The sequence below is a fragment of the Plecotus auritus genome (assembly GCF_963455305.1).
Source record: "Plecotus auritus genome assembly, chromosome: 8".
NCBI classification, from domain to species: Eukaryota; Metazoa; Chordata; class Mammalia; order Chiroptera; family Vespertilionidae; genus Plecotus; species Plecotus auritus.
In genome coordinates, this window is record NC_137782.1 from 58,392,510 (window position 1) to 58,412,783 (window position 20,274).

The following is a 20,274-nucleotide window of genomic DNA, read 5'->3' on the forward strand; positions in this document are numbered from 1 at the left end:
TCTGAGAGTCTGACTTTTTGGCGAAATGTCAAATAATCCTTACTCAAACAAAGTTCGAGAAATACGTTAATAAGCAATGATTCCAACAATGGAGTATCTTCTTATTTTTAGGAAGAAAACAGGATGTGTGAAGGAACCTCAATTTTCTTAATTTTTTTAAAGAGATAAGTTTTTAAATTGCTTATTCGTTCAACCAGCACTATTGAATCTCTACTCTACTCAGGCCTGTGCAAGGTGCTAAGTATTCAATGGTGAATAAGTATTCAGCGGTGAATAAGAGTCAAGATTCCTGCCCTCCTGTGGTATAGTAAAAACATATATTGATTATGTATTAAATATTTTATCATTTCTGAAGTTCTTTTATAAATTCATTCTTTAGCTAGGGGTTTCATTGGCATTCCATTACTAACCAGAAGCAAAGTAAAATGGCCCTAAGGTCTACAGAACATAAAAGGCTCGAAAAATCTAGGGAAGGAATTTGTTCTAAGGACGAGTAAGAGACGGTGCTTTTCCCACTCCGTGCTGAAACTAAGCCAGTGGAACTGTGGCTTCTGGGGCCGTGTAAGTAGAGTGATCATGTAATTTATCACTCCAAACCAAAATGCTTTTGTGAGCAAAAGAAAGCAGTATTAATAATTTAATTTCACAGAAATAACACTATCCCATGCAAACAAGGACATGTGGTCACATAGCTATAAGGAACTCATGTGAGTTAGAAGATTCACTAGTACTAACCATGACCCATCTGGATAAGCCAATGAATTTAAAAATCAATTTAATATCCACAGTGAACACACATTTCAACTGAACAGAATACATTTTTTACTTGAGATTTTTTTAAAGTCAATTATGACATTGTGGTACTAAGACATTTAAATTTTGTACTGGAGTTTCATAACCATTGAGCAGGTGAAAAATGCATATCATTAAGTCACTGACAAACTAAAGTCCCATCCTCACTATCATTAGTTGATTAACTATTGCAAGAATCAAAGTAAGAATGAACAAGTATGTTACTATGCACTTAAATTTTTAGTATAAAATTCAAACTTTCTCTGTTTTTTAAAAAAACAAACACTGTTTGTGCTTTGACTCTATCACAAACCAACAGCTAGAGTAGACCGCACCTGAATAATTACAATGTGCAAAGGAATACAGGTAACTCTCATTGCTGTGCGGAATACCTCCTAAAAAACGCTTTGCTATCTGCAGAATTTTAAGCCAAAAGAATTTGGAACTCTATTAATTGAGAGTGGTTGACAGTCTTTTAACAACTGGTAATTTTTTTTAGCCAAAAGAATGCAAAACCTGTTAACATGTCACCTGTTATAAAATGAACCACACTGTAGTCTAAAGATTACAACAAAATCACTTTATTGATCAAGTTACCCACTTCAAATACTTCAGTGACTGAAATTTCACCAAGATCTGATACTCATCAAAATATCATATTTCTGCTTTGGTCTTTCAGTGTGATGATAACCAATATGACAAGTCCAGCTCTCTCATCTTTAAAAATTAATTTAGGCCAGAACATTATTTTGGTTCATCATGTTGTGTTGAATGATTAAAATGATAACCAAGCATATATCAGATTTCAAAGCCTTCAGGGCAGTATTTAGATTTGCATTTCCGAGTAATTAAACCTGATAAGGTAATCTTTTGTAATGCAATGAGGTTGTAAAAGAAGTTTTGAAGTGTCAAGTCAAACCAATGCAATGCTATGCACACACACAAAAAAAATCATCAGAGGGAGATTGAAAAATCTATCTGTATATTTGTTCAAGAACCCACCTCTCTTGCCCTTCCCAACAAAAAAACAACTTAACTAAATTAAGGGGTCATTTTCCCTTCACATCAGGAAAAGGCTGCAGGAGGGCAGTCAGAGTTAGGTGAGAGGTAAGAAAACAAAAGTTTCATCCCTCATTGAAGAATGTCACTGGGGCACACTAATGGGTGCTACTCTATATCTGGGTGGCTTCTGACTCAGCCACATCTAGTCATTAATATTATTGACATTTCTTGTGAAGGGCTGCATATTCCATGACATACCACATTGATCATATCTAATCCTCCTAATACCTTCCTGAATTAAGTATTATTACCCTATTTTCCTGATGAAATACCAAGGCGTTTAGTGACACTTTTAAGTCCCAAGGTAAGTTTGTGTTTCCCCATTCATTCATCCAAGAAGTGGTTATTAAATACTTACTATATTCACCATATCACATTAGATGCTGAGAAAAATATGGGGAATGGAGTAAGGAAAAGGTATTTAGAAATTTAACCTTTTATGGATAGAACAAAATCAAAAACCACCTAGCAATTGGTGACATTCCTCAGGATACATCAAGGCAGCACGGTACTTGCAGACGTTACTATGGAGAGGATGCTGGAATTCAGACCCAAATTACATCACAGGTTTAGAAATTCCTGGGCAGAAGTCAAGACCTACTAGTTTGCAGACTAAATCTCTATATGGAATTCAGACAAATGATCTATATGAGGCTTCCCAACAGGTGCAATTCAATTGGAAAATGATCAGGAGTTTGAGCATTCATTGTCATCTGTGTCATGATTTGGCTATAGGTAGCAGGGCTCTAACATATGGATAGGTGAGACTCCAGTCCTTAGGGATGGGGGCCAGAAGAGACAATAAGGCTTCCAGCCCTATTCAGAGACTGCGGGGGGTGGGGAGGGGTTGATTATTAGAACAGGACCTCAGAGGAGAGACCTAGGACAGTGGTTGGCAAACTGCGGCTCACGAACCGCAGTTTGCCACTCTGTTGACTAATGAGTTTGCCGACCACTGACCTAGGAGGATTTCAGGCCTACAGAGCAAGTCATACAGAGAGGACTTGGACTTGTAAACTCCAGTATCACAATTGGTCATCAGATTAAGGGCACCATTGGGCACTGCCCCCCACCCCCAGACCACAGTGAAAATACTAGTAATTCATGCTGTCTGTCAAATGTTCTAGCTCAAGCCTTTCCAATACATGATAGAACTGCACTTCCTGTCCTCCTCCTCCTCCTCAGCTTCCTTGAAGTCAGGTTTATTCTGTCTAGAATTGTGGATAGAAGAGAGGTGAATGATTTTGAGGCTAGAGCATTTAATGCTGAGACAGCTCATAAGCCATGGTCAATGGCAATGTTTCACAAGGAGACCAGGAGGTTCCATTAACCTGTGTTCCAGAATGAGAAAATTAATAAATGGAACAGAGCCCATAGGTGGTCAGTAATAGGCAAGTAGTGTGACCAAGAATTAAATCTCTGTTGTCATAAGCCATTGCAATATCCATGCTATCTGTTACTGCAGCAACTTAGCCTAATGCAGACTAAAACAGGGTTTAAGTGGTCAGAAGTGGGACATACTAGTATACCTCATCTCAAGGCTGCAACATTAGATATCAGGACATAGTAGATGATGTTAGACCCGGGCACTCTAATGTTTAAAATTGGAACTTTAACTATCTGGTCTGTTTCAGACATGGTGTCTCTGGAATTTAGGCTGGACAGAAGTGCTTAAGTGAGGTGTTTGAGTAGACTTAATTAGGAGGAGTGTGGTGAAGCTAAAATGCAGAGGGTGATGCTATTCAAAATACGCACAGCCCTAGCTGCTTTGGGTCAGTGGATAGAGCATCGGCCTGCAGGCTGAAGGGTCCCAGGTTCAATTCTGGTCAAGGGCACATGCCTGGATTGTGGGCTACATCCCCAGTAGGGAGCGTGCAGGAGGCAGCCCAGCCGATCAATGATTCTCTTTCAGCATTGATGTTTCTATCTCTCCCTCACTCTCCCTTCCTCTCTGAAATCAATAAAAATATATTTTTTAAAAAAATATGCACAAAGCAAAGGCAGTAACTGCTGTAGAATCAAGCCAGTCACCGAAGGCTTCTTATAAGCATGAATCTTGAGCCAGATCTTAAAGGATATTGGAAGTTGGCAAAAGGAAGTGAAGATAGGCATCATAAATGAAGAGAGCCTTTGAGAGAGAAGTAGAGTGGGGAGAATAACTGTGTTGTGAGGGAGATGCCAGAGAACAGCCTGGTTGTGAACTACAGACATGAGACCTCCTACTAATTGTCAGGCCCTGTATTAAGGATTCTCATAAATCATTCCCTCTGGTAACTACAGCAGCCTCATTGTTAGCCTTCCCAGTCTACTCTCCTCCGAGAATTTAGAGTAATACTTAAATGTCAACCACATGATGCCATGCCCTGTTCAGAACTCTTAAATGACTCCCAATGTATGTAGGAATAAATCACAAAACTTTAATAAAAGCCAAAAAAAAAAAAAAGGCCCTGAAAAATCTAGTCTACCCCTAAAACCTTAGTTTGTACCACTAGTCCCCTCATTCACCTTCAAACACACTCTTCTTTTTCATGAACTTGACAGAAGCCCATGTCAAGGTCTTTGTCCACTTGTGTTTTTCTCCTGGGAAAGTCACCCCCCACCCTTGACTTTGATCAGCTGCCTCCTGCACACCCCACATGGGGGATCAAGCCCGCAACCCAGGCATGTGCCCCAACCGGGAATCTAACCGTGACCTCCTGGTCTGTAGGTTGACACTCAAACACTGAGCCATGCCAACCAGGCCTCAGCCTGTTTTAACGCATCTTTGGCAGGCAAAATGATGACTTACCAAAGATATCCACATTCCCCAAAGGGGAATTAAGGTCCCAGATGAAACTGAGATGGTTAATCAGCTGACCTTAAAATAGAGAGATTATCCAAGTGGACCCAATGTAATCACAGGGTCCTTTAAAAGTGGAAGATGGAGACAGAAGTCAGTCAGAGAAAGAGATGTAACTATGGGGGGAAAATGGTTATAGAGGGGCAATTTTACTGGCTTTGAAGAAGGAAGGGGACCCCCAAGCCAAGACATGTGGATGTGGAAAGACTCTAGAAGATGGATAAAGGGGCGGCAGAGGGGAGGGGGGCAGTTCCCCAGAAGGAACATAGCCTGCCAATATCTTGATTTTATCCCAGGTTGAACTTCTGACTTAAGAACTGTAAGATAATTTAGGGTGTTTTAGCCATTAAGTCTTTGGTATTTCTTATAGCAGCCATAGAAATACACCATCCGTCAGGTCTCCCTTTAAATCTCACTCTCTGATTGGAATTGGTTCTTCTACTTTTATAATCTTCCTAGCACTGTGTTCTTTCTTGGTGCTCATCATAGTTGGTAATTATATATCCATTTTTGTGGTTATTTATTTAATATATATTATCCCTTTGGGAGTCAAATTTCCATAAGGATGTAGACTGTGCAGTTTTTATCATCAATGCATCCCCAGCAACTGACACAGTCCTTTGCAGATGGTGGATACCAAGTATTTACAGGATAAACATAAAGAAGGATTCCGCGTGCCTGCAATGCATTTTACAGGTAAAAAAAATTTTTTTTGAAGTTCAGAGAGGTTCAATAATTAACCTAAGGAACATAGCAACTAAGTTGCAGTTTTGGAACTTGAATACCAAAGATTTGACCCTGAGACTCAGATCTGTGGCTTGGTCATTCATGATCCATTTCTTAGCAGAACCTCTGTGGGTAACTCTTATTGACAGTTATTCTCTCTCAATGAATACCTCCTTCCTCAACAGCTCATGCCTTTAAGGAAACTAGGAGTTCTACAGCTCACACTCACCATCTTCCAGAACTGACTGAGACCCAACTGACTACAGCATCCAAACCTGCACCAAACTGATCAAGGCAAAAATCCCGATGCTTATTCATAAAATAAAGAGAATTACAATGCAGGACAAGAAAGAAACCTAGCATTCTTCAGTTTTACCTTTAAGTGAAGGGATAAATGTCAGGGGTTATCCATAATTTATATTTTTAAATTACGAGTACTGGGTAAAAGTCAATTAGCTAAACAATAATTAGGCAGTGACACTGTCCTGCCAGTTTTGCCATGACCTTTCATGACTGCGCCAATGCATACTCGTTCATTCACTCATTTATGCATTCATGCATTTGACAGATACCGCCTGACCTTCACTCTATGCCAAGCCAGTGTTAAGCACTTCATAAGCATTTTATCATTTCATCTTCACAACTCCATTCACAATTAGGCAACACTAGTGACTGGATTTCACTCATAAGGAAACTGAGATTCTGAAGTGTAAGTAACTTGCTCAAGGTCAAACAAATAGTGAAGAACTGGCCCCAGTTTTCCCCTTCCTGGCAAACTTCTGCTCTTTCAAAACCCAGCGGAACTGCCTCCCTTTAGGTGCAGCCTCTCACACATGGCCTCAGGCACAGTCTCCCCGCCCATCACCCTCAGTCCACTTTTAAATGGCTCTCATACCAGTTATTTGTGATTGTCTATTTACATCTCTCCTTCTTCCCAAAGTTTGAGCTCCTCAAGGAAAGGAATGGTGGAGAATTATTATTATTATTTTTTTAATATATGTTTTTTTATTTTTTACAGAGAGGAAGGGAGAAGAACAGGGAGAGGAATAGAGAGTTAGAAACATCGATGAGAGAGAAACATCGATCAGTTGCCTCCTGCACACTCCCTACTGGAGATGTGCCCTACTGGGGATGTGCCCGCAACCAAGGTACATGCCCTTGACCAGAATCGAACCTGGGACCCTTCCGTCTGCAGGCCGACACTCTATCCACTGAGCCAAACCAGTCAGGGCGAGAATTATTATTATTATTATTTTACCATTATCTCTTAGCTAAAAATGTTGTAAACTAAAGATTAAAAAAAAAAGTTGAAACATTTGATGTCCACAAGACCAAGAAATGTGATGGAGAAAGTTCTTTTTCCTCTCCTATCTTTGATGATAATAATAATGCAGACTTAAATAATGTGTGAAAATTAATGCAACTGAAATTAGAGAGGAAAGAGTGCCTCACCAGCTATAGTGCTGAATGACCTCGGATCATGCCTTCCCTTATCCTCTGAGTGTTAGGCACCCAGCAGATGCTGCCTCATCCAAAGCGCAGGCCACCCTTGGGGCGAAGCCCAGGCATCTGGGCCCTCCCAGTCCCCACTGACCAGAGCAGCCTGTGTCTCAGAGGGCGGAGGTGCACACTTTCTCCAGGGAAGTGTGCTTGCCATAGAATCCAGGGCAGCCTCACAGAAAGAGCTTGCCGCAGGGATTAAGGGAGGAGCTGCAGAGAGAAGAATATCCAGAACATAGAATTATCACAGGTTTGGGTGTTTGGGCTGTAGAGTCTAGAAATAAGACAATCTCTTAGTGGCTCCCAGGCCCTAGACCTAAAATGGAGACGACCAGATGCTCAGACACCTGCACATTTCCACAGTAGCAGCCCTCCAGCACCATCTGTAAGTAGGAAAAAAAGGCATCTGCATCCCAAACCCAGCAAGCATTGTTTATGTGTATTTACTTAACAAACACGAGCACTGACTAAGTGCTAGGCAAATGTTCTAAGCACTTTATAAATATTAGCTTATTTGAGTCTCAGAACAATCCTAGGAAATATGTTCCCAATTTTACGGATAAGGCACCATTTTTGAGGCACAGAGAGGTTAACCAGCTGGCGAGGTAGTACAGCTAGGAAGTGGTAGAGCCAAAATATACACCCACGCAGTCTGGCTTCAGAGTCCGTTCTTTTAACCACTATATTATGCTGCCTCATATTTGAAAACAGCATAATACTTTCATATTAAAGTAATATCCCAAAATTTAAAAAAAATCAGCAATAACTCTAATGATTCCTCAGTTACCAGTTTGCCAGGTAACTTCTCCACCCTTCATCACCAGTTTTTTATTACTCACGGGACTGAGTGCTGAGTCCTCCTGTCACTTCCGACTGGTCCCTTCTCCTCTGTTCAACAGCATTTCTCGTGACCGCCTCTCCTATCACAGGCATCCTTCCGCCAAGTCAAGCCCACTCCTCAGGGCATGGAGCCCACCCTCTTCTTGGTCCCGCGTGAGCTCTTTCCCTCGCGCTGTACCTTTGCATTGCTTGGGATATCCTTCCTTTTCCATCTACTCAAAACTGACCCATTGGTGAAAGCCCACCGATGAAGATTTCTCCCATAGCCTCAGGAATTCCGCCTTGGAGCCTGGGTCAGAGTTTTCGATTACGCACCCATGAACTCAGATTTGAACTTCTCACTCCAGCTTCTGGTCTCCTTCCAAGTGTGCTGTGAGTCTCAAACTGGTCTGTCCTGAAGTCATACCTGCTGTGTGCTCCCTTCTCATTCTGCTGCTTTTCTTTTCACTCGTGGCTGTCTTCACATACTTACTTTACTTCCTTTCTTTTAACGAAGGTACAGAGGGCTGGGTGAACCCTATTCCACAGTTCATAGCACAATGTTATCATCGGTCCTTGCATGGATCTTCTCTTATTTTATTTACTTTATCTCCACAACCTACTCCCATTCTCTCCCACCTTATAGATTTTAACATGTTTTCTATGAGTGATTTTGCAAAATGAGTATGATTGTTTTAGATTCTTGCTATTTTCACTATTCTTTTAAGATCCATCGATAGTGCACTCCACACATTAATCTAACTGCTGTTTATGCGGCCACCATCCTGCCTCCCCCATTCCCCAATGAACCAGCTGCTCTCCCAAGTGGATATCCAGGTTGTCTCCAGCTTCTGGTCACTGCCAATAACGTTGCAATCAACACCTGTACAAGTTCCTTGAGGGAGCCAAGGAAAAAATTCCTTGGTATGCATATACCTAAGAGTTGCTGACTCAGAGATTTCTATGTCCTGATTTGACTAAGTAGTGCCAGATTCTCTCTAGAACTACTGCCACCCCTTCCTGCACTTACCCAGCTCTGTACTGTGTGTTCTGCCAATGAATTAGGCCTTCAGTTCTGGCTTGAGATACAGCTTGGGAACTTTTAAATAAAACCAGTGCCCAAACCCCACCCAGAACACTGGGATCTGAATCTGTTAGGGTAAGGCCTGAGGGCTGGGTTTTTTAAAATTATCCAGGTCACTCTGATGAAAAACTAGGGCTCAGAATCTCTAGTATAAAGATTAACTTACTGTTTTAATTTGCCTTTTTTCTCTGATTACTCATGATTTTGAATATCTCTTCATATACCTGTTAACCTTTGGGGTTCTTCTTCAGTAAACTGCCTGTTCTCCGGCACGTTTACATGATTGAAAGTCGTTTAAAATGATGATCAGGCTTGAAGGGGGGAAATCATACAGACTGAGCACCAGGAAGGAGCAATCTCACTCCCAAGGGCCTCAGGGATAGTGGGATTAGGAAATCCATGTTAATGTGGAGGCTCTGGTCTTTACACATTTCCTCTGGAAGCCACCAGCTCCCTACCCAAGTACCGCTCGCTTCCTGAATCACGACTCAGCCCCAACAGAATTAGGGTTGAGGGTGAAAGCAAGCAAAAACCAGGTAGAGGAATCTCTCCAAAATGCTAACCCTTCCGAGGCAACTAATTTTCATAGTGACTATTTCCCTGGTTTTCTTTGTAGTTTTATGTACACATAGGCAAGTCTAAACAACTTTTATTACTTCAACATTTTCTCTCCACAAATTTGAAAGTTTTATATTTATCCTATAATTTACAATTTATCAACGTCTAGCTATTCAAATCCTTAACCCTTGGGCAAGAAAAGGTAAGAATATTTAAACTAGTTAACTGCATTTCCTCCCCTCTTGACTATATACCATTGTTTTCTGGTATTTTGATTCTATCTCATTGGGGTGTGTCTTAATCCCACTGTTTTATACAATCAGTATTTTTTTTTTTTTACATTTGCCTATATATTCACCACTTTCTTTGTTTTTCATTCCTCTTCCCACTTCAAAATTTCCCTCTAGGATAACTTTCCTACTGCCTGAAGCATGTCCTTTGGGGTCTGTGGTGACCAATTCTCTCAGATTTTGTCTTTAGTGTCGTTATTTTGCCATCTTTTTCTCTGGCTGCTTTTATGATTCTTCTTCATTTTTGAATTTTGATCGCTTTGCTATAATGTGTGTAGGTGTGGATTTCTCTTTACCTTGCTTGAGAATTTCTGAATGTCTTAAGCTGTAGATTTGCCAGTAAAATGGGGATAATCATATCTGTTTCATAGCATTTGTTTTGAGATTTAAATGAGCCAACTCATGAAAACTACTTAGTAAATGCGTGATGCTGGAAAGTAGTTAATAAATGTTAGTCGTTCTTGTTGTCTTTCTGCTATCCCAGATATTGCTCCTTGTCATCTCATTCATCCTGCCTCATTTATTCCTAGAACTTTTTTGATAATTCTCTTCAAATTTTTAGCAATTAGTACACTCCTTTATTCGTTCCTCTCCCTCATCTACTTTAATGTTTTTCTTCTTTGTTATTTTTTTCTTCAGTTATAGTAGAAAAGCATGCTGGTTGCAAAGATTTCAAATGTAAAACTGTAAAATACAGAAGGTGAAAATCTTGCCCAGACCCCAACCTCTGAGGTAACATATTTACAACTTAGTACTTAGTCCCCTGGACATTTTTGCAAAATTACGATAATATGATCTCAGTTTGCTGAGGCTGAATTATTTATATCTTTTTTAAATGTAGCTAGAAGAATTTCCTCTAACATAAATCTACCTCATTCTTTCTAGTAGCCTCGTAGTATTCCAATCTACTGGGTATTACTGAACTAATCACCTTTTGTTGAGTCTTTCTAGATAGTTACTGTTATAAGCAATACTGGAATGAAAATCAATTAAACATATAACTTTGGAAACATGCCCGAAAATTTTAGTAGGTTAATTGTCTATAAAGTGGATTTGCTGAGTCAAAATATCAATATTTTTACCTTAATAGTAATGCCAAATTACTCTCAAGAAGGCCTCACATATTGAAATCATACTAAGAGCATTTGAAATACAAAAGCATTGGTCTCCATAGTGATACCAGTTTTGTTTCTTTTTATTTTTTTTTATTGATTTCAGAGAAGAAAGGAGAGGGAGAGAAAGATAGAAACATCAATGATGAGAGAGGATCATTGATAGGCTGCCTCCTGCACACCTCTCACTGGAGATCGAGCCCACAACCTGGGCATGTGCCCTCACCGGGAATTGAACCGTGACCTCTTGGTTCATAGGTTGATGCTCAACCACTGAGCCATACTGGCCAAACCAGTTTTGTTTCTTTTTATCTTTTTTTTAAAATATATTTTATTGATTTTTTTACAGAGAGGAAGGGAGAGGGAGAGAGAGTTAGAAACATCAACTAGAGAGAAATATCGATCAGCTGCCTTCTGCCTACCCCTTCCTGGGGATGTGCCCGCAACCAAGGTACATGCCCCTAACCGGAATCGAACCCAGGACCCTTCAGTCCGCAGGCCAATGCTCTATCCACTGAGCCAAACCAGTCAGGGATCTTTTTATCTTTTATTATGAAAAGAACACATGTCATTATATGAAATTTGGAAATGGAAAAAAAAAAAAAACACCAAAATGATTCCACCAAATTTCCTTTGCCTTTGTTTATTGAAGTTGATATAAATTTAAAGTTCTCCTTTTCTACTTTTATTTCCAACAGTTTCACAGACACCCTTCCAAATATCTTTTACTTATGCTCAGGAGCCCGGGGAGAGAAAGGTAAGGAGAACCAGCAAACAGCTTGCCTGTTTTACCTCATACTATAACACAGACAATTTCTTAGACTGTCCCTATAAATGTATTAATGCACAGTATTTCATTGTAGTATATTTTATTAAGCTGTTTCCATGTTGATGAAAATTTAGATTGTACTAAATCTTCTCTGTCCTTTTTTTGGCTAATAAAATAATGTCACAGCTACATATTTAATAGTACATGACTGGTCTGTGAACAAATCTACACAGTCATGCTCATGCTTCAATGTTCTCAAGGAGACATTCCAGCAGGGTATTAGGACTGGCTCCAAGTGTCCTTGACATGATGTTAGACCCTGAGTCACTAGAGAGTGTCCCACAACCATTATCTCCAGTCTTATAGCACCCTCAGGTTCCATTCCCAGGCATGTTCTCCCAGTTCTGCTGGTACCTGTTAGCCAGGCCCCACAGCTCTTTGGGTGAATAATTCTTTTCCTCCCATCCAGGAACAATAGTTGCTCAATCAGGCTATGCTGAGACTTGACCTTACTTACCCAAAAGCAAAGAGGAGGTGGGAGCTGATCTTAAGGAGGAAAAGCATCACCTTGCAAGGCCATTACCTCAGGAAGGCCTTGCATAGTCTTCAGGAAATGAAAATCTGCTTCCTATAGCAAGCCAGCCCAGGAGATCAGGAAAACCTGGAGTTTGAAGTCTTTAAGTAGTACATCCTCAGATAAACCCATCCCAAATCTAAGAGTCCCACTCCTTGACTTTCAACAAGAGATTTTTTTCAAGCCAGTGAATTCAGCATCTGAGCCTCAGGTTCCTCGTGTATAAAATGCAGTAATAATAGTGCCTACCTCATGGCACAAATACCATATGATGAATACAGGTAAAGCATTCAGAAGAGTACATGAGATTGTACTGTTGTAGATCACATAGTACCAAGGGAGCCACCATGCTTCCTTACTACAGGAAGAAAACCACCTCCAGTGTCATAAAGAGTAATTGGCCCAAAGAAACGTGTATTCCTATAGAGCTGTGGTACTAATTGCTTTCCCCTTGAGTTAGTTTAAGCATATTTGACATTCCCACTAGGAATTCACTCCATCCTTTCTGCCTTGCTCAACCAGGCTACTAAAAAACGACAAGTTGGTTTGACCATTCACACAGCCCACTCCTCACTGGTTTTTGCTCTCACTACGGTCTTCATCAGCCTCTGAAGTCCCCCCAACACTAGCCCTTTGTATTTCCACATCACAGTCCCAGGACTTCATTTTTGGAATGTGATGACTTTAAGATCTCTGCTAGCCATACAAACAGAGATACTGAGGAGGCAGTGGCATCAATGGGTCTGGAGTTCAAGAGTGGCTAACTCAGAGATATGAATTTGGAAGTAATTGCCCAGTAGGTGAAATTTTAAGCAATAAAAATGGAAAAGAACACCATAAATGGAGAAAAACAAAGACAACCCTGAGCACTCAAAGGTATCAGAAAGGAGATTGAGAAGGATAATCAGTGAGGTAGGTGGAAAACTAAAAAAAAAAAAAAAAAGGATTACTCTGGAAGCCATGTAAAAAAATGTATCAATGAGCAGGGGTGATAAACTCATTCGTGACAGCACTCAGAGTCAAGTTGGGGAAGGAGGTAGCCTTAGTTGCCTTTCAGGACATTAACTCCAAAATATCTCTCCCTTATTCCAAAGGAACTGGATTACTCTGGAAGAATAACACACACACACACACACACACACACTCACACACACACAATCACTATTACTATAAGTATTGATTCACTTCTAAAAATTAATTTCCATCAGTTAGCAAAGTCTGTGGGTGAGGTCCTATAAAAAAATGTTCTGATAAAAAAGTTACCCTGACAAGGTCTCTGAGCTAGTAGAAGCCGGCATAAGATCATTAGGTGACAAAGAAGGGAGGAAGAGGAGGAGGAAAATAAAAAGTAATTTTCACATGCTTCTCAAAATTACAAGAAGTATTAAATAAAATGATACTTGTTAAAATTGCCTAGCATAATTCCTGCTCAGGAAATTAGACTGCCTGGGTTCAACTTGGCACTCATAGGTACCCGACCATCGTCAATACTGCTCTCCTTTGTGGTTTGTATCAACAATACTATCAATCTTTTGATATTTTGCAAATCTGATAAGGGACAAATCATATTTTATAACTTGAATTTGTGTCTTTTTAAGATAAATTGGCAGTAGCAATATCAGATGGATATTGGTCATTGTTATTTCTTCCACTGTAAGCTGTCTGGTTATATACTTTGCCCATATTCCAGTTATTTATTTTATTATCCTATACTAGTGGCCCGGTGCATGAAATTCGTGCATGGGGGTGGGGTGTTCCACAGCCCTGCCTGCACCCTCTCCAATCTGGGACCCCTGTGGGATCAGGCCTAAACTGGCAGTCGGACATCCCTCTTGTAATCCAGGACTGCTGGCTCCTAACCGCTCACCTGCCTGCCTGCCTGATCACCCCTAACCACTCTGCCTGTGGGCCTGCTCACCCCCAATTGCCTTTCCGCCAGCCTTCTCGCCCCCAACTGCCCCTGCCCTTGCCGGCCTGATTGCCCCCTACTGCCCCCCCCACCAGCCTTTTCGCCCTCAACTGCCCCCCCTTCCAGCCTGCTTGCCCCCAACTGCCCTCCCCTCCTGGCCTGATCGCCCCTAACCACCTCTGCCTCAGCCCCGCCACCATGGCTTTGTCCAGAAGGACGTCTGGAAGGTCTCCTGGAAGGTCCCAGTCTAATTAGCATATTACCCTTTTATTAGTATAGATAATAAAGAGGTAATATGCAAATTGACCCTCACTCTGTCACACCATCACAAGATGGCTGTACCCACAGCAGAGGCAGGGTTCCTGTTACACAAGATGGCTATGACCACAACAGAGGCAGGGTTCCTGTAACAAGCCATAACAAGTGATCAGCAGGGACCTGAGGCTGTGCCCCCCACCCAGCAAAACTTGAAGGGGTACCTCAGGCCACGCCCCCCTCCCAGCGGGGCTTGCGGGGGTGGGGCAGGCCAGGTCTGTATCTCGCCCAATGGGGGTGGGGCCAGCCAGGTCTGGGTCTCACACGATTTTGAGGTGCACGCAGGTGGGCAGAGACTTGACTCTAGGTCCCATAGCATGTCCCAGACTCTGACAGGAGGAAGATTTTCATATACATTTTACTAATTTTCTTTCATCTCTGACACTTCTATCACAGAGAAAGGGCAAATAGCAATATTAAAATATTTTCCCTATTAATTCCCTTTTAATGTGCACGAATTTCATGCACCAGGCCACTAGTATATTATAAGTAACTTTTTACATTGCTGTGAACCCTTTGTTGTTTTATTTTTCTTTTTTAAAAAAATATATTTTTATTGATTTCAGAGAAGACAGGAGAAGGCAAGAGAGATAGAAATATCAATGATGAGAGAGAATCATTGATGGGCTGCCTCCAGCATGCCCCCTACTGGGGATTGATCCTGCAATGTGCCCTGACTGGGAATTGAACTGTGACCTTCTGGTTCATAGGTCAACACTCAAACACTGAGCCACCGGGCCAGGCTCCTTTGTTTTTTTCCGTCAGCATATTAATTGAAAACAACAATTCTGGAGTCAAATTGATAGAATAAAATAACACTTCTGACACTTGTTTATTAGGTGTCTATACAAGTTACTTAATCTCCTTGTAACTATGTCCCTTCATATGTAAATATTTATATTAAGAATACTCACCTCCTAGAATATTGTAAGGACAGAGAAAGACCTCAATGTAAAGTGCTTGAACAATGTCTGACATATAGCCATCACTCAATAAGCAGTAGTTATTATTTTGTTTCAAAAGGCAGGATTATTAGCTTCAATTAATTTGTTTCTTCATCTACAAAATGCAATGATAATACCTTATCCTAGATTTATTGTGGAGAATAAATAAGATAAAATAAGGGACTTAGAACAGTAAGAGACCCTCATAACTAAACAGCTCTTTCCATCACCTTACCTAAAAACTGTTATATAACAGAAAATGTCACCATTTAGTTTCTGGCCGTGTGCTACTTTAACAGTGAGAACTTACATTTCTTGAGTACTTCATACGTGTCAGAGATCAGACTAAGTGCTTCATGCATATTGTCTCATGTAATTCTCAACACCTGTGAAGTAGGCACCAGTATTATCTCTACTTTATAGATGAAGATACTGGGGCATATGTAAACATAAAACTTGCCCAATGTCACATATTCATCAGTGGCAGAATAAAAACTAAAACCAGAGAACCTGACTCCAGAGTTCATGACCTTGACCACACACTATGCTTATCACACGACAGTGATAGAACCTAAAAGAACTTTACTTTGCTTTTAGAATAATAGAGGAAGTGTTTAATTTTATGTGAAATTTAAAAATAGGACTAAAACATGTGACATATTATTAGGCTAAGTTTCCTATGGTGATCAGTGGTCTACCAATATAGAAATATAATAACAGTCTTTCCAAATTAGATTAATTTTTGGCATTCTAGAAAACTTCACATGGTTATCAATTATCTGTCCCATGAATACAAGTCTACCAAATGACAAAAAGGTGAAAAAGGGGGGAAATCAATAAATTTTTTATAAACAACATTTATTTAGAAATAAAATTTTTAAAGTAAATTCTGAGTTTGAAATGAGTTATCCAAGTAATCTGCCTGTGTGTAGGATCTGGGAGTCTTATGTTGTGTTAAAGTGCCATCTGCAGCAAACACTGAAATATCTGCACAAAATGTGTCTATGAAATATTCCTCTCTGTGTTTATTTCAATAGCAATTCCTTACATTAAGTCCCATTCCATCAGCCATGGTCCATTTTTACTCCGTGTTATTTTCATTTCATTATTAACAGCTTTTGGAATGCAGGGACTATTTTTGAAAGGAAATGAACCAGTCAGACATATCTGGAGGCTTCACAGATGGCATTTTTTAGAATAGTTTTGTTTGCATTTTGCTATTGAAAAGTCCTTTTAGACCCCTTTGCAACATGCAATAATGAGCTCACATTAACTGATACATGATGTGTGCTTCTGCTATTTTTCCTCTGCTTCACTTGGCAATTAAACACATGATTTCCCTGCAAATGACTATAATTTTTTGCTTCCATAATATTTATGTCAACTCCAGAGGATCTGGGAGTTGGCATCCTGAAAACCTGACCATCTGAGGCAATGGCAGCAGCTTGTAATTTCATCTGTATCCACTAATTACTGGATGATCAGAACACCAGAAATAAAAAAATCATATGCTGAAAAACCATAATGTGTGCCCTCAGCTGGCTAAATCAGTAATGTGAAGCCATGTGCAAATGAGCACATAACTTTCTGAATGATTTACTGCTGTTTTGGGAATACATACTGAGCTTTGAAAATATTTCATTTTACCTGAACTACGAACTTCAAGCAGAATGTGACTGAAAGCACCACACAGCTCTTGTCAAGAGGTCTGCTAAAGCGGTCCTTGCTTGTGTTAAAAGGTATGATCAGAACACATGTTCTGCAGAGCTGTCAATCAGATTGTCTGAACAAGGGGGGATTCAGCTGAAGGCAGAACTCATACACTGAAACATCTGTGGTTATTTGTATTTCTGCATTTGGGCATTGTGGAAAGAATATGATGTGGGGTTTAAGCTTTTGTTGCATCCCAAGAATTGCCAACTCCTTCTTTTCACATTCTAAGTTCACTGGGACTTAAAACAGTGGCCTCATTTTGCCTGTAAGAAAATTGAGATCTAGAGAGGTGAAATTATTTTTCCTAAATTGCACGCTTAAATAGTAGCAAAGCCCAGCTAGGATCCTGGCCCCTTTATTCCAGAGTCTACCTTACCATCCAGGGACCTTGCTGTGTTCACGGCTGGCTCCTTGCCTCCCTAGGGAACACTGACTGGCTAATTGCACAGGGCCTTCCCACATGCGGTGAATGTCCTGTCCAACAGACAGATCCCTAAGCTGTGGCCTAAAAGAGCTCTTCCCTGTTCTGCACCTTGCCCCACACCCTGAGTTTCATTGACTTGGCTTATACTTAGGATGTACAGACTATTCCACTAAATAAGCAAACATTGATATTTACATTCTTCAGGCCCTAACGATATAAAAAAAAGCTATAGTCAATTCCTGTTATTTGCAGTGGTTATGTTCTATAATGTAAGTACAAACACTGAATTTGCAGACACTGAACTACTGCTCCCAGAAGAAATACAGGGTTAGGTTTCTGCAAGCCTGTGGTCACATTTTCACCAACTGATCAATACATAACCTTGTTTTATGTGTTTTTGTTTGTTTAAAGACTTCTTATTTAATATATATCGCTGGCTCATTAACATTGAACTCATGGCCAACAGCACTATAATCATGCCTGAACAAAGCTTATCGTATATTATGCTTTTAATCTTTATGCTTCTTTATTGGTCTCCTTTTAGTTTTATTAGAATCTGTAAGCTAAAAATTATGTTGTGGGTCCCCAAACTGCTCTTTTCCCAGTACCCTCATTTTAACCTAATGGCCTTAATTGTTGCTAAGAATAACCTTATTTAGCCTTCATATTTATATTGGTTTTTCACACATATTATCTTGTTTGAACTTCACAGCGATCTCATGAGGTAAGCCCAGTTGATGGGGGAGGACATTGTGATTCCCATAGGGTTCAGGGGCTTATCAAGGTCATCTAACTTGTAAGTGGGGGAAAATCAGAATTGAAACGGATCTTGGTTCATGAAAATGTGAAAACAAAGATCTTCCGGAGGTGAATTTTCCTATATCTTTGGTGTTGGTTTTATTTTTTTTTAAACAAGTGAATAACAACATTGTTGATACATAACTGTGAGAATTGAGCTATAAGAGCAAGAGCATCTTCCCATGAAATTTTCTTGAGTTTAAGTAGTTTTGTGTGTGCACCAAACAAATCGACATTTAAGTCTCTCTCTCCCCAGGTTACCAAAGGCAAGGACTGGGAATTATTCAAGAATCAGCAACCCTAGTTTATTGTCTGGAACATAGTAAACACAAAACATACTTTGATGAACAGATAAATGAGTGCAAAAGTTTCTTTCTAGCCTTTTCAAATACCTTTATATTGAGGCAATAAAAAGGAAACATGCTATAGAAATTATTTGTCTTATTTTATCGAAGAGAAAACTTATGCACAAAAAGTTTACCTTGGGTGAACACTGTCCAGTAGAAATATAATACAATCTACATATGTAGTCCTAGATTTTCTAGTAGCCACATTAAAAATATAAGGTAAAAAAAGAGTGAAATTAATTTAAATGATATATTTATTTAACTTAATATATCAAAAAAAAGTATCACTTGACTTTTAGTCACTATTTTAAAAAATTGTTAATAAGATGTTTGCATTCTTTCATTCATATGAAGTCCTGGACATTCGGTGTGTATTTTACACTTAGACCACATCTCAATTCAGACTAGCTGCATTTCAGGTGTTTTCCAGCTATGTGTGGCTAGTGGGTATTGAGTGGACAGCACAGTACAATATTGGGGTACAACAGAGAAAGGACTTCAGCCCTCTTCTCTTCCCATTCCTAACCATCCCAAAAATATTTTATTAAGCATCCACCATACATATGGTACCGGAGATAAAATTTAAGAAAAAAAACCAAATGAGGCTCTCAAACTGTCACATATTTGAGGAACACTAAATTGAGAGATTTAATGTACAGATGGACCATGGCCAGACTATATATAACAATAGAACTCTGACCCTTAACCTCTAACAGCAGCTAGTGAGGTCAGTCCAACCACAATTGCCCTAGAATGCTTAGGACTTGGTCAATGACTGACAGCTTTTCTAATTTTTGACCCTTCTCTCAACTCAGAACCAACCAAATATGGTCCCCAAACTAACCACATAAGATTACCTGCTTCATAAGTTTGCCCCCTACCAGCTTCCCCATGCCAATAACCTCCAATCAGGGCTTACCTGGAGTCTTCCATTTTTTTCCCATTTTATAAAGCTTTCCCACTTCCCTGCCTCCTCTGAGTCTCGGACAAACACAAGTGGTGGTAGCTGATAGCCTTGCCATAGTGAGTACTGAATGAAGAGCCTCTGTTTGTATTTATATGGGTGATCTTTGTTTATCTCCACAAAAATCTTTGAAGAGAGTCTTTTCTTAATGACTAAATAATCAAACATCCTCTGTTAACTTTCTCTCTGGGTTCAGTTTTTCATTTTATTTGCCTCATTCATAAAATGACTATTTGCTATGCCCTTGTCAATGGCAGCCACTATGCTGAGTCTTAGGAACTAAGCAAAGGATCAAGATTCCATCTTTTCTCTCAGGGAGCTTAGAACTTAGCAAAAGAACACACAAATAAATGTGTAATAACAGTTGTACTAAACACTACAAAAAATCAGCACAAAGAGAGATCTGTGCTCCCATGTTCACTGCAGCATTATGTGCTTTAACCAAAATATGGAAACAATCTAAATATCCATCAGTGAATGAATAAAGAAAATGTGGTCGCCCTCACTGGTTTGGCTCAGTGGATAGAGCGTCAGCCTGCGGACTGAAAGGTCCCAGGTTTGATTCTAGCCAAGGGCACATGCCTGGGTTGCGGGCTCCATCCCCAGTAGGGGCTGTGCAGAAGACAGCCGATCAATGATTCTCTCTCATCATTGATGTTTCTATCTCTCGCTCTCTCCCTTCCTCTCTTAAATCAATAAAGAAATATATTTTAAAAAAAGAAAAAGAAAATGTGG